This window comes from Cimex lectularius, unplaced genomic scaffold (genome assembly GCF_000648675.2).
Source record: "Cimex lectularius strain Harlan isolate CLEC.00 unplaced genomic scaffold, Clec_2.1 scaffold269, whole genome shotgun sequence".
Lineage (NCBI taxonomy): Eukaryota > Metazoa > Arthropoda > Insecta > Hemiptera > Cimicidae > Cimex > Cimex lectularius.
In genome coordinates this window covers 569,891-583,404 of record NW_019392860.1, presented here as the reverse complement: position 1 = coordinate 583,404, position 13,514 = coordinate 569,891, and positions in this window count along the sequence as shown.

Sequence of the window (13,514 nt, the reverse complement as noted above, 5' to 3'; positions counted from 1 at the left end):
TGGAGAACAGTTTTCTTAAGGTTGATTAAATGGTTGAATATGAAGTTTAGGACCGTAGGCGCCAAGTGCGGTGGGTTGTACCTCGTATTTCCTCCGAATTCGCAAATTGGTTTTAAATTTACTACGGGGGCGAAGTGCGGACGAGAATTAGAATGTAGTAGAAAACGCTTCTCAAGGAATCGGCGTGGGCGTGCTGTGCGCCAGATGGTCGATATATTTCTCCATATCTCTCTCTCTATCTCTCTCTCTCCGTCGTTCTTTTCAGGAAAATAAAATGGTCCGAAGTATGGAACTGCCAATTGCCGATTGCCTCCGGCGGCATGAACAACTCGACCGATGTTTCCGACAGTAATTACCGTCCGAAATGTGAGAAAAACGACGTGATAATGAGCTAATCATTGGAATTATGATTGGACTTAACTGATTTCTTCCTTAAATTTATTATAATATGCGGTTGTATTAACTTCGACAAACGAGCAACGCTCAAAAGCAAAACAAAGAATTACATCCTATAAACTGATCAATACGTCAACCTCTTCAGCGCACAAAAACCGCAAATGATAGAAAGAGCATCCTTTGCGCAGTCCTTCAACTGAGGTTGGTGGGTTATGATTGCCGTAGACACTGTTTTTTAAATGGTCCCACAGAAAATAAAAAAGTGGAGTTAAATCGGGCCATAAGGTCCACCTATCCCGGAAGTGACGATTCAAATAACGTCTCACCTGCAAAGAATTGTGTGACGAGCATCCATCAAGCTGCAGAAACATTCTTTTCCGTTGTTGCAAAGGAACATCATCTATAGTTATTATTTGGAGAACGTGAGATGCGGTCTGGTTTGACGTAGGTTTTAGAAAAACATTTTCTTTATCGTGCCATATTTCGACCTTCATTGAGATCATCTTCAGGGCTCAAAGTATTTGTTTTCTATATAGATTTGTCATTATTGTGTGTATAGAGTGCCAGTGAGATTCTCTCTCAAGACGACACACAATAATGACAAAAATGACAACAAACAAACACTTTGAGCCCTGAAGATGATTTCAATAAAGATCGAAACGTTGGCACGATAAAGAAAATGTTTTTCTGAAACCGCGCCAGACCGCATCTCACGGGCTCCGAATAATCATTGACTAACCGTCACTAAACACCACATTTCTAAACGAGAAGAACGAAGATGGGATTCTATGAACAAATTTCAACTACATATGGACACCGTGCAAAGAATATTCTGAAGGACATCGCCAACAACGAGAAGAAACTTACTTCGGCTATCAATCAGAGAACTTTTTTGTTGAAATGCAGACAACATAAGGTATTTCCTACTCACATCGAAAATAACTTTAACTTCACAAATGCCACACTATCACAACCAAACACCAGAATTAACCACATACATAAAACCACAATACATTTCAAAAGAAACATTTTAAACGTAGAAATGGGCACTCTCAACAAGATACACAAGAATGACACAGTTACGCAGAAAACAAACACTTTGCGCCCTGAAGATGATCTCAATAAAGATCGAAACGTTGGCACGATAAAGAAACTGTTTTTCTAAAACCTACATCACACCAGACCACAACTCACGATCTCCAAATAGTCATTAACTAACGGTCACTAAACACCACACATCATCAATAGTGTTGGTAAAACCTCCATCAAAAAATTTGAAGAACCGAACACCATTTAAATTCTTTTGTTAGAAATAAGGCCTAATAAATTTATATCTGTGTGGTGATTAGTGACCGTTAATCGATAATTATTCAGAAATCGTGAGATACGGTCTGGTGTGATGTAGATTTCAGAAAAACATTTTCTTTATCGTGCCAACGTTTCGATCTTTATTGAGATCATCTTCAGGGCTCAAAGTGTTTGTTCTCTGCGTAGTTGTGCCATTCTTGCGTGTCGTGTTGAGAGTGCTCCCGGGCTTCTGAAGATGATCTCAATAAAGATCGAAACGTTGGCACGATAAAGAAAATGTTTTCTGGAACCTACATCTCACCAGACCGCATCTCACGATTTCTGAATAATCATTAACATTTAAGTAATTTTAGTCCAAAATCAGATTTTTCTCATAAAATTGTAATTTCTCAACTTTAGCGGCACTAAAATACAAATATAATCTTTATTTCAACTACATTAGATTTCCGACAAGATAATACCATTTCAGTTGAAAAATTCGCACTTCTGAATACACAGTAGTTGCTCAAAGAATAAAAAATGGCAAAACCCATTTTTTTTAAATATCTCAAATGTGGCTTGTGCAATGACTTTTCCATCAAAATTTTCGGGGCTTTCACCAAAGTTGCCTTATTTTATAAGTATTCCAAGGACAAACTCACTTTTACATTTTTTAACACTTTTCTTAGTGAAATCTCCTTTGAAAGCTGTATCGAACCCAAGGAGAGCAGCCACCCAAGAACATCGTACATGCCATATTTTCAATAAAAAACATTTATTAGTTGTTAATAAAAAAATACGTTAATATCTCAGGAAAGAGTCAAGTTAGAAACCTCGTTCTGGTGGACTGAACTATGTTTTATTTAGTGAATCCACCGTGGCAGTGTTGACATTTAACCCTGCAACACCCTGTATAATTCTTCGGTGCGCTATGTTAACATTTAACAATTTCAAATAAAATAATTACTTCAACATTTAAATTTTAAAAAGTAATTCAGTAAATAGAACGAAATTCTCTATTTAGGAACTGTTAGAGAGAAGAGAAGAGAAGAGAGAGAGAGAGAGATAGAGGAAAAGAAGTAGAAATAGAGAGGAAAGGAGATAGATATTGAAAAGAAGTGGGATAGAGAAAAGAGAATGATAGAGAGAGGGTGAGAAAGGGAATGTGATAAATAATGAGAGGGAGCGAGAAAGGAAGAGGTAAGAGATAGATCGTGAGAGGGACAGTGAAAGCCTTCAATAAGTCAATAAAGAGAAAGTAGATAAATATATAGAATAATAGAAAAAGTGGATGAGTGAGCGTGGAGTGAGTGAAAGAGTAAGAGAAAGGGAGAGAGAGACAGAGATGAAAAGTGATAAGAGAGAGAGGAAAGCGATTGAGAAAGGGTGATAGAGAGAGAGAATGAGAAAGAGAATGTGATAAATAATGGGAGGGAGAGTGAGAGAAATTGAGAGGGACGGGGAAAGCTATTTGAATAAGTCAATAAAGAGAGAGGAGATTCTATTTATATATAGGATAAGAGAAAAAGAGAATAAATGAGCGTAGAATGGGTGAAAGATTAAGTGAAAGGGAGAGAGAGACAGAAAGGAAAAGAGATAGATAGAGAGAGGAAAAGAGATAGATAGAAAGAGAGAGGGAGAGCGAGAGTTAGGAAGGAAATGTGATAGATAGTGAAAAGGGAGGATGAGAGAGAGCGAGAGATGAAAGAGACAGATAGGAGAGAGAGGGAGTGGTAGAGAGAGAGTGAGAAAGGGAATGTGATAAATAATGAGAGAGAGAGAAAGGGAAGGGGAAGAGATAGATAATGAGAGGGACAGGGAAAGCTATTTGAATAAGTCAATAAAGAGACAGGAGATAAGTATATAGAACAATATAAAAAGTGGATAAGTGAGCGCGGAATGAATGAAAGATTAAGAGAAAGAGAGAGAGAGAAAAAAGAAAAAAAGGGAGACAGTGAGATATAAAAACAAAGATACATAGATACGTATATTGATAGATATATTGTGAGAGAGGAAAAAATTAAAGCGAGGGAGAAAGAAATAGAGACAAAGTGAATGAATAAAGTTTTATTTACAGTGGCAGCATTTGGCCTAATTTGCTCAGTAGAGAGAGAACAATAATGAGAGCTAGAGAGAAAGAAAAAGTAAAATAGAGAAAGATAGTATGAAAGAGAGATTTATTTATTTTTCCTTTTTTTTAACCTAAAACTGAGCTAAACCTTTCACTGTTCACTCTATCAATATCTATAAATAATTTTTTCTATCTTTTATTTTATCGGTTTCTTTCAATCACTTGATCAATTCCCTCCCAATGGACAAGATATTGAAGAAACTGATAAATGGAAAGCTAGAAAAGGTAATTATTATAGATAAATTGAGTAGTCTGTGTTGTTTAAACAAAACTTGGTTTTTGTTAATATTGTAATTGCTTCTATATAAAATCATTTTAAACTACAACTGAAATCCTTTAAAATTATCAAATCAGTAGGATAATTCAATGGATAACCAGACAAGTAGTGTGCGGTTGTATAAAACCATTCCTTATCGAAAAATTATATATTTTTAGAAGGTCAATATGTCAATTTGATTTGTAAACAAAAATATCTAAGATAATCTAGAATAAACTGTGTTAATTTCCATTCGATCGTAACAAGATGTGCTTTGGGTTTCTGCACGTTCCGACTTTCCATTGAGAGCATTGATTGAGACTGCCACCTAACTCGAATTTCAACCCACGGCGACGAGGCTAGCTGACCAAATTTGGTCCTGCCGCCTCTGCCGAAACGCCTACTCGGTTCAGCAAGGAAAAACTTTTTGAATTGTAAGCTCGAAAAAAATACGGGGGAGAAAATAATTTTAACAAAATGCGAAGATTTTAAATTAACACTAATAATTATTTAAAATATTAATATGGGCCAATATTTTTCTCCTTGTTTTAAAACTGTTAAACAAAACAGAAATCTAATTTTTTAATGAAGGAGGTGGCAAGAGTGACGTTTCTGAGTGACGTGGCCCTTAGCCACACCATTTGGCTGGATATGGATATGGGAGGAGTGCTCTGTGGGCAAACAAATCGTGTGGGTCGGCGCTCAACCAGTTCTCTCACTTCGCTGAATCTTTAATTTCTTCAATAACGGATGTTCCTGCCGTATCCGAGGGAAGCGCCATATCCGGAAAGAAAAATTAAAACGTGACTCATACAAACACCCTCGAGAATCGGCTGAAAAATTGCGACTCAAGTTTAATGGCGTTTGTTTTGGCAGATATTTTAAGATAGAATATTGAAAGGACGATTGAAAACTTGCAGGAATAGGAGGTTGAAAAAGAGACAAAACAATAGGAAAGTAGATAGGAGGACGTGTGAGAATGCCGAAGGAAGAATAGAGCCAACTGAAGGTGAGACAATCGCAAATTTGTAAACAGAAAAGTCAACGAACCACTTACATCGTACATCTCGTTAACCCCACACTAGTTAAACAATTTGGTGTTTAAAAACTGATAATTCTCATAAATGTGCGAAATTTTTAAAATGTCAGTTTTTTATGACAATGTTTCAGTTGTACACTGATTGACAAATAGTCACAGATAGTGACGTGCGATACTAGAAAATATTCGATACCAGTACTCGATACTGGTATCGAAAGAAATATTCGATACTACTCAAGTATCGACAGAAAATATTCAATTCTAACGAGTACTTACTCATATGAGTAGTTTTTCGTTTATTCATAAATGATCAACTTACTATTGTGGACTTTAGGTAAAATTCGCCATGCGTTAAAATAATCAAGAAATTGCAGTTTTTTTTTTCATTTTTAAGTATTTTTTCATACAGTGGGTACGTAGGTAAGAACAAAGAAAAGCTGCCAACACATTTCAACATAATTGATATTTCAATTTTATCGTTATCGAGTTTTGAGAAAATTGATCTAGGGTGTTTGGTTTTCAAACGGTTGAAAACATAAAGCGGCCCATAGACGATCAATATTATTGCACAATATTTTGGGTTGTGCAAATTAATTGATCGTGTGTAGACGAAAGTTTGTGCAATACATTGCATGATTGACGAAAAGTTGAAAATATATTGTACAACCTGGAAAATATAGCACCGTCTGTTGGCATTATTGCGCAATATCAGTCAGTTTGTGAAGTATCAACAAGTGGTATAGTTCGCATCACCATGGAGAAAAAAAAGTGCGGGTGTACTTTTCCATCGATAAACAGCTGTTTGGCTCATTTCCTTCCTTTCCTACCTGTCTTCTTTTTCTTTTTCAAGCCTACACCACAGCAATTAAAACACAACACAGTTCGGTATCACTCAACATGACTTCACAAGGTGAAAACTTTCTTGCACTTCCAGGAGACTGATTTGCACTGCGCTTCCAGAAAGTTGCACAGTATACGTGCCATCTGTCCTCGTCGTTGCACAAAATATTGCACAAACTTCAATTCACAACTTCATCGCCTTCAAACTATTCAAGTCCATTGCACAAACAAAATTTTGTACAATAGTATTGAACGTTAAGGGGCAACCGTCAAATTATTGTGCAATCTATATTGCACAATAATATTGACCGTCCATGGGCCGCTTAAAGACGCATTCCCACAGTATTCCCCAGAGTTTACAAGATGCCGACGATACTGTTTTCTTAGTAAAATAACCTCATGCGTTGATTTTGGGAGGAGACAAGATTAAGTATTTACCTACGAGAAAGTTGGCGAACACATTTTAGGGACTTGAAGACAAAAACATTTTATGAGAAATTACTGAAACTGAAAGTGCGAGGTGCGATGCGGAAAACATTATGAGTTACCAGAATTAGCAGAGTTACCAACCACCAATTAAAAATCTCGATTCACTTTGTTGACACATAACAATTGGCTTGGAAAAAAAAACTGAAATAAATCTTTAATTTATTATAATTATTAACTGTTCACCAAAGAAATCGATAAACAAATTACACAAACAGGTTAAAATGTGGATACATATTGAAATATATAATGTAAAGAAATTGATTGGCACAAATAATANATCAAGCCGAAGATCGTGGGTTCGAATCCCTCTCGTGCCATTGACTTTTTTATCTCAACTAAAAACCTTAATTAATTGTAATATATTAATTGGTCAATCGGACCACGAATTAGTGAACTTGTTACAAGAATTACTGTGAAAATAAATAAAAATGTATACTTGCATCGTTGGAAATTGAATATTCAAATTAACACTGAAGCCATTCCAGTGTTTTAAACTAAAAATATTGAGATTCATCTAGAAGATGAAAGCGAACATTTCACTTGCGGTTCAATGGGCACACATGGACGAAATGTTAACTTGATCGGAGCATATAAAATGTCTAACTACGACAATTCGCAATGGTCCACACCTTCGAACACCTCCTTTCACCCCGTTCACCTCTCACGCTCACCACCGACTTATTTACCTTTCCCTCATCCTACCACCTCGGATAGACAGTACGGTTCTACGACCGATTCCCAGGTTTGAAAAAAAAAAATCAACCGCACAACAGTCACAAATAACTGGAGCGCAACTCGGAACTGCATTCACATTTCAACGCCCCTATGATTGTGGATATGATCAAAAGAAAAACTTGCCAAAGGTGAGCCTCACCAAGTCAAAACAATTCACGTAAAATCCATCTATTAAAACATAGCTCTTATGAGTGAAAAATAACTTTCAATGACGTCTTTTGTTAAATCCGCTAATCAAATTAATTTGAAGTGATCGTACCTTTTTTTAATCTATTTTATTTTATTCACAACTGTAAAAATTTTAATTAAAACCAATAGGCCTTTAATTAAAACAAGAGAAAAAAGTTTGTGCAAAAAGTTAAAAATTTTATCCTGCAACGAGAACGGCGATTTGGATATGCTAACCCGCTTGACTGATGTGTCGTGCTGGTTAAGAGGTTAGCTTCCATAGGCATAAAGAAAACTGATAAAATCGATAACAGAAACGAACTTTAAAAAAATCCTACATTTTACAAACTAAAAAAAGGGCTCGATTGAGAAAAAACTCACAGACGTGTCTGACAGACAAAACCAGCGAGGATAGGCATGCCAAAACGATCGGTAAAGACCAATCTATATGTTCATCAGTGTCATCAGTTTGCAAACCGCATAAAATATATCCCACAAGAGTACTTGTTGTACTTAGGTTTACGAATGAGATTTTGGTCTTCTCGAGCTAGCCAAATATAAGTAAACAGGAGAAAATGATGGATTTGTTTAATTTCATCCTGCTTTGATCTTTCATTTACGAAAAAAACAGAAATATTAAGACCACGTTTCTACAATGAGGTGTTAACGATCCGAAAATGAAGGTAAATACTTAGGAATTATCTTTGACAAGAAATTAACCTGGAATCCTCACCAAAAGTAACATAACACTAGTGACAATAAGAAGAACCCTAGGTAAATCGGGGAGACTAAAACCGAAAATGACATATTGGCTAAATACTACAATAATAAGATCTGAAATAGCGTATTAATCTGGTGGACCACAGATCAACGAAAAAAAAATTGAAAAACGTGCATTATAGGGCAATGAAAAAAACCCGCATCAATTGCATTGGAAACATTAATAAAAGGATGAGCTAGGAAATGCTCGATCCGACTCCAAAAACAATTAAATAGCATGAGAACTATACATTTTATATATACTACAATAATAAATAAAATTGAGGGGCGTCGGTGGCCGCAAGGTTTAGTCTTTGACACGGCGCTCATCACTGTAAGTTAAAGGTCCCGGGTTCGAATCCAGCGGCCCTGCATTCGAATCCGACATACTTACAAATGGGCTTTTTTTCAAAAACACCGGCACCCTGAGGGTTTATATGACCTCTGCTGTTGCGAACCCTCGTAAAAAANAAATAAATAAATAAATAAAATTTTGGAACCAATTCCTAGAAATGTGGATCGACTAAAATCCCGGAAGACTTTTGCAGCATCCTATAAAGACTCAACGGGCAATCATCAAAATCATACTGACCGAGGGTAATGTCTTCGAGTCCCGCTCGTGACACTAATTTTTCTTCTGAAACTTCTTTGCATAAAAACATTTAAAATAGTCAGGAAATACATTCAAAATTCCAAAACCAGGGGAAACGCAACGATTATATCTTGGGAGCAACAAAGGAATTTTGGTTAACGAAAATAACGTAAAAATAAACGGGTAAAATAACAGTCTTTAAAACTTCATCTTTTTAATACTTCTCGACACCTTGCTATGCTATTGTATAACTTAAATACTTGTTTTGCTTAATAACATAACACATGTCCCTCCGATGGATACTTTTTTATGTAATTTCACATGAGTTGAACCGTGTTGTAGCTTTGAACAATAAAGTTTATAATATAATTAATTATTTAAAATAAAAGTAAAGTAATTCCTGTCATATAGGATTTCAAGGAATAATTTAAGATAATTCAAAGTTAGCCGTGTGAAGAGCCTCTTTTTGGCTTGCACATCTTATTGCATTTGCTGTAGTGTTTCATATAATTGTTAAACTGGTTTTGGTTAAATTAGCATTAGAATAATGTATAAAACATACAAATGAATGGTTTAAACTGAAAAATGAAATTCACATGACATAAAGACCATAAGCATAAAAAAACATTACTAAAAACATATCATCACAATAAAGTTACACTAATAATCATGTATTTTTCCCAATCCCCAACTAGATGGTATTGTATACAACCCTGTTGCTTAGAACAACATAAATTTAAAACAGAAGTCATCTGTGAAATGAAAGTTTATGAAAAAAATGAACTCTCACTATAACCTATGAGACCAAAACTTACTAGTTAGTTAAACTGAGAAAACGAAATAAATCGCAGCGTCAACGAACATGAAGCGCTTATAAAAATATAACCGTTTCGTTCACCGTCCGGTTTTACAAAGCGAGTCTTCCGCAAGGCAACATCCTTGGTACCATCCTGTATTCAATGTACATTGCAGATATTTCTATCAAACCCGATAGAGTGCTCTGCATATATGGCGACGATTCTGCCATCCAGTAGCGGCCTTCTGAAACTTCCAGGACCAACTCTGTTTGGTAGCATGATACGAGAAATGAAGGATCGGACTCGACGAAAACAAATCCAAGCAACTAACCTTCCCTCTTCGAGGTATCTCTTTTCATCCAGTTTCCTACAATTCTGTTCTCCAACCAATGTCATCCGATATTTGGTATTTAACGTCAACGAAAACTTACTTGAATTTTCACTTTCGATTCAAAATAATAGAACTGAAAAGACGTTTTGAACTATTCACAAGGCTATTTGACAATAGATCGAAGCTCTCGCTGTCAAATAAACGCCACAACACAAAGGAATTTTGGTTAACGAAAATAACGTATAAATAAACGGGTAAAATAACAGTCTTTAAAACTTCATTTATAAATATATTTAAAATTAAAAACTGTTTATGTACATTTGGAATTCTTTTTGAAGAAAGTCTTCATGTTTTCGGATGGTTCATGCGTGGATGCTTTAATGGTTGGTGATATGATGTCTAAAGGGCTTAATACTTTTTCAACTTATCGTTCCAAATATGTTATTTATATTACATGTCTTTCGTTCGTTCTTTTGGTTTTAATTTAGCTGAATTGTTTTAATTCAAAAAATATACTTTACTATGAAAATTCATTGTGCATAGATTTTTCTTTAACGGATAGGAATCACCACACGTTTAGGTGTTTAGAAACAGGACGGAAGGAAATTGTTTAGGTTTTATTGAGTTGTTGTTTTGTCTCCGAATCTTTTGCACGTTTATTTCAATAATACTGTTTTATTTACTTTCGGAAATTTTGAATTTTGTATTTTTTTGGGTTAGTTGGTTTAAAACGATGTTTGAGGTGATTGTCCAGAAACCTGCCTGCTCTCTTCGTCTATAGCTTTACTTATGGTCGTACGGTCTGCCCTGTTTTTAATTCTTGCATCTGAATTTAATTAATACAGGCAATTGGTTTTTATTCAACTGAACAATATGTAATTACAGTTGTGCAATGATTTATTATGTAATCAGTAATAACAGTTGATACGAAGCCTACTTTGATAGGTCATCTTGCATATATGCAAAACAATTTATTGAAACTTTAAAAATGACACTAATGTGAGAAATTCAAAGCTAATACAGAAAAAAAAGATTATTTGAAGATCGTGAGGTGCGGTCTGGTATGATGTAGGTTTTAGAAAAACATTTTCTTTATCATGCCAACGTTTCGATCTTTATTGAGTCATCGTCAGGGCTCAAGTGTTTGTTTTCAGCAGATGTGTCATAATTCTGTGTCGTGTTGAGCACTCTCAACACGACTCACAAGAAGGGAAAATCTACACGGCAAACAAACACTTTGAGCCCTGAAGATGATCTCAATGAAGATCGAAACGTTGGCACAATAAAGAAAATGTTTTTTCTAAAACCTACGTCACACCAGACCGCATCTCACGATCTCCAAATAATCATTGGCTAACGGTCACTAAACACAGCACATTTCAACAAAAATAAAGTTTTGCTATATGGACTTCATATTTGACCATTTATCTTTCTAATAGAGCACCAATGTACTACTCAATCCAGATCAGAGGATCAGAATTACGATTTCTAGATGAATACAGACATGCCGAGCTCACAGTTTTTCAGATTTCAACCTCAGAAAAATTGTGGCAAAAACTGCTTCTGGAAAATCCAGCTTCCAAATTCCAATATCCAACGCAAAAGACCCTTTGCAATGACATCATTAGCACATGCCACCACAAGATATATTTTTAATATATACATTCTGTCTATTTAATAATCACCACTAGTTAAAGAGATTTGCTTTTGTCTGTTCGAGATCCCAAACGGTTTTTCGGCGCTAGTTGGATCCCAGGGAGCCATTTGGAAGAAATGGCAATTTGTTGGGCGCCTCCGCATTCAGGTCTTCCCACGTCTTCGGCCCACAGCACCTTTCCGTAACCTGTACAACTTGCACAACGAAACGGAATATTTTTTTTCAAGCTTTCCGAATATGACGGGTTTGAAGGAATGGCGGACATTTCCAAAAGACGAACCGTTCAAACCACTGTACTCGTTCTTCAGTGAAAAAATCGTTTATTCAAAACGCTACGTTTGATTTATGGCAACTGAATCGCAAAATCCCGTTAAGAAATCCTAAACGGATTTGTAATAAAATGTCGGCCTATTGTTAGTTCTGTTAAGTGGCCGGAAGTTCCAGCCCAAGTGTAAAGCTTCCTGGCCACTCCCCGCGCGACGTTCACTTTCCCATTATGGCACGACAATAACATACAGAATTGCATTGTCAATTCTTTTTTGTTTTTAATTTATTTTTTTAAATTGATACATCACAAGCAATAAAGTTTAAATGTGATAAATGACCCCAGAAGCCTTTTGTCTAACGCCTTGCATTGTTTATAATTTCCGATAAAAGATTTCCTCGTAAATTGTCGCTTGAGATAGATAACATTGGAATAAGTGTGCAGTCATTTGTTATCGAAATATTTTAAAGGATAAGGAAACGCTTCATTTGTCGTTATCATGTCGTGTCCATTAAAGGATCAAATTATTAAAGAAATCCATATTTGTTTAGTGGTCATAATTGACCATATTAATTATTCCAAATGATTATTATTTTCATCTAAGGGTTTTGGTTGAGATGAAAAATTAGTGGCACGAGCTGGATTCGAACCCAAAGGAAATGAAAAATGGCAAAAAGAGGGGGAAGTTGGTGTCCGAGTGGATCGAAGTCACGACGGCTCAAGTGGTTAGAGCAGCGTGTGTTCCAATCCCGCTCGTGACACTAATTTTTCTTCTCAAACAAAAACCTTAAATGAAAAGAATAATTAATTGGAATTATTAAAGGAATTCATTCTCAAATTTGTCCAATAATAATGTTACTAAGGTCCAATAATAGTTACATTTGTCAGTGTATTGCATTGTTAAAATTGAAAATTAATTAAAAGTAATTAAAGTTGTTCGTGAAATACAGGATGGCTTAAACCCGGCGGGAGTCGCGAAAATTCCTACGTATTTCAACAATTTTTTTGTCAATAATTGTTTATTATATCCATATGGTTAAATGCGTTCGTTTATTAAATTTTTTCGTGTAGTAAATTGAATATAACATAGACAGCTAAGCCATTGTTTTAAACAACTTATCAATAGTATTAATATTTGTAAGGTTTTAACAGTTTTATTATTATTTATTCATAAATAAATTTAAAAATGAATTATATATAAAAAAATAAAAAGTTATATATGTACAATTGAAATAATTTTTTGAAAAAAAATTGTCATGTTTTCAGGATGTTATCATGTAGACGGTCCTTTTATGAATGGCGCCAGTCGCCTAAAGGAGACACCTTCTCAGTACTACTTTTCCAACTTATCGTCCCCAATTTTTTTTTTTTTATACTCATTTTGTTTCATTTGTTTTATTTTATTTTAAATGATAGGAATACAACGTTTCAATATGTTGTCATGTCGTGTTCATTAAGAGATCAAATTAATAAAGAAGTCCATTTTCAAATTTAAGCCAAATCTGTCCAATAATAATAATTAAAACCGCTACTTTTGAAAGGCGATAATTGATTCCTATTAAATTAAAAATGGAGAGGTCCGAAGCGTTCTATCATACCAGTGTGAAAAGCAACAGCAAATATTAAATTAAAAATTAGTTGATATTATAGTAAAATTGTTCGTTCTGTAATACAGGAGGGCAACGTCAAACTGTATGGTGTCGGGGACGAGGGACAAACCACTTTAAAATTTGTGCTTGATTTATATTATTTTTCATTATAAAGCCATGGGG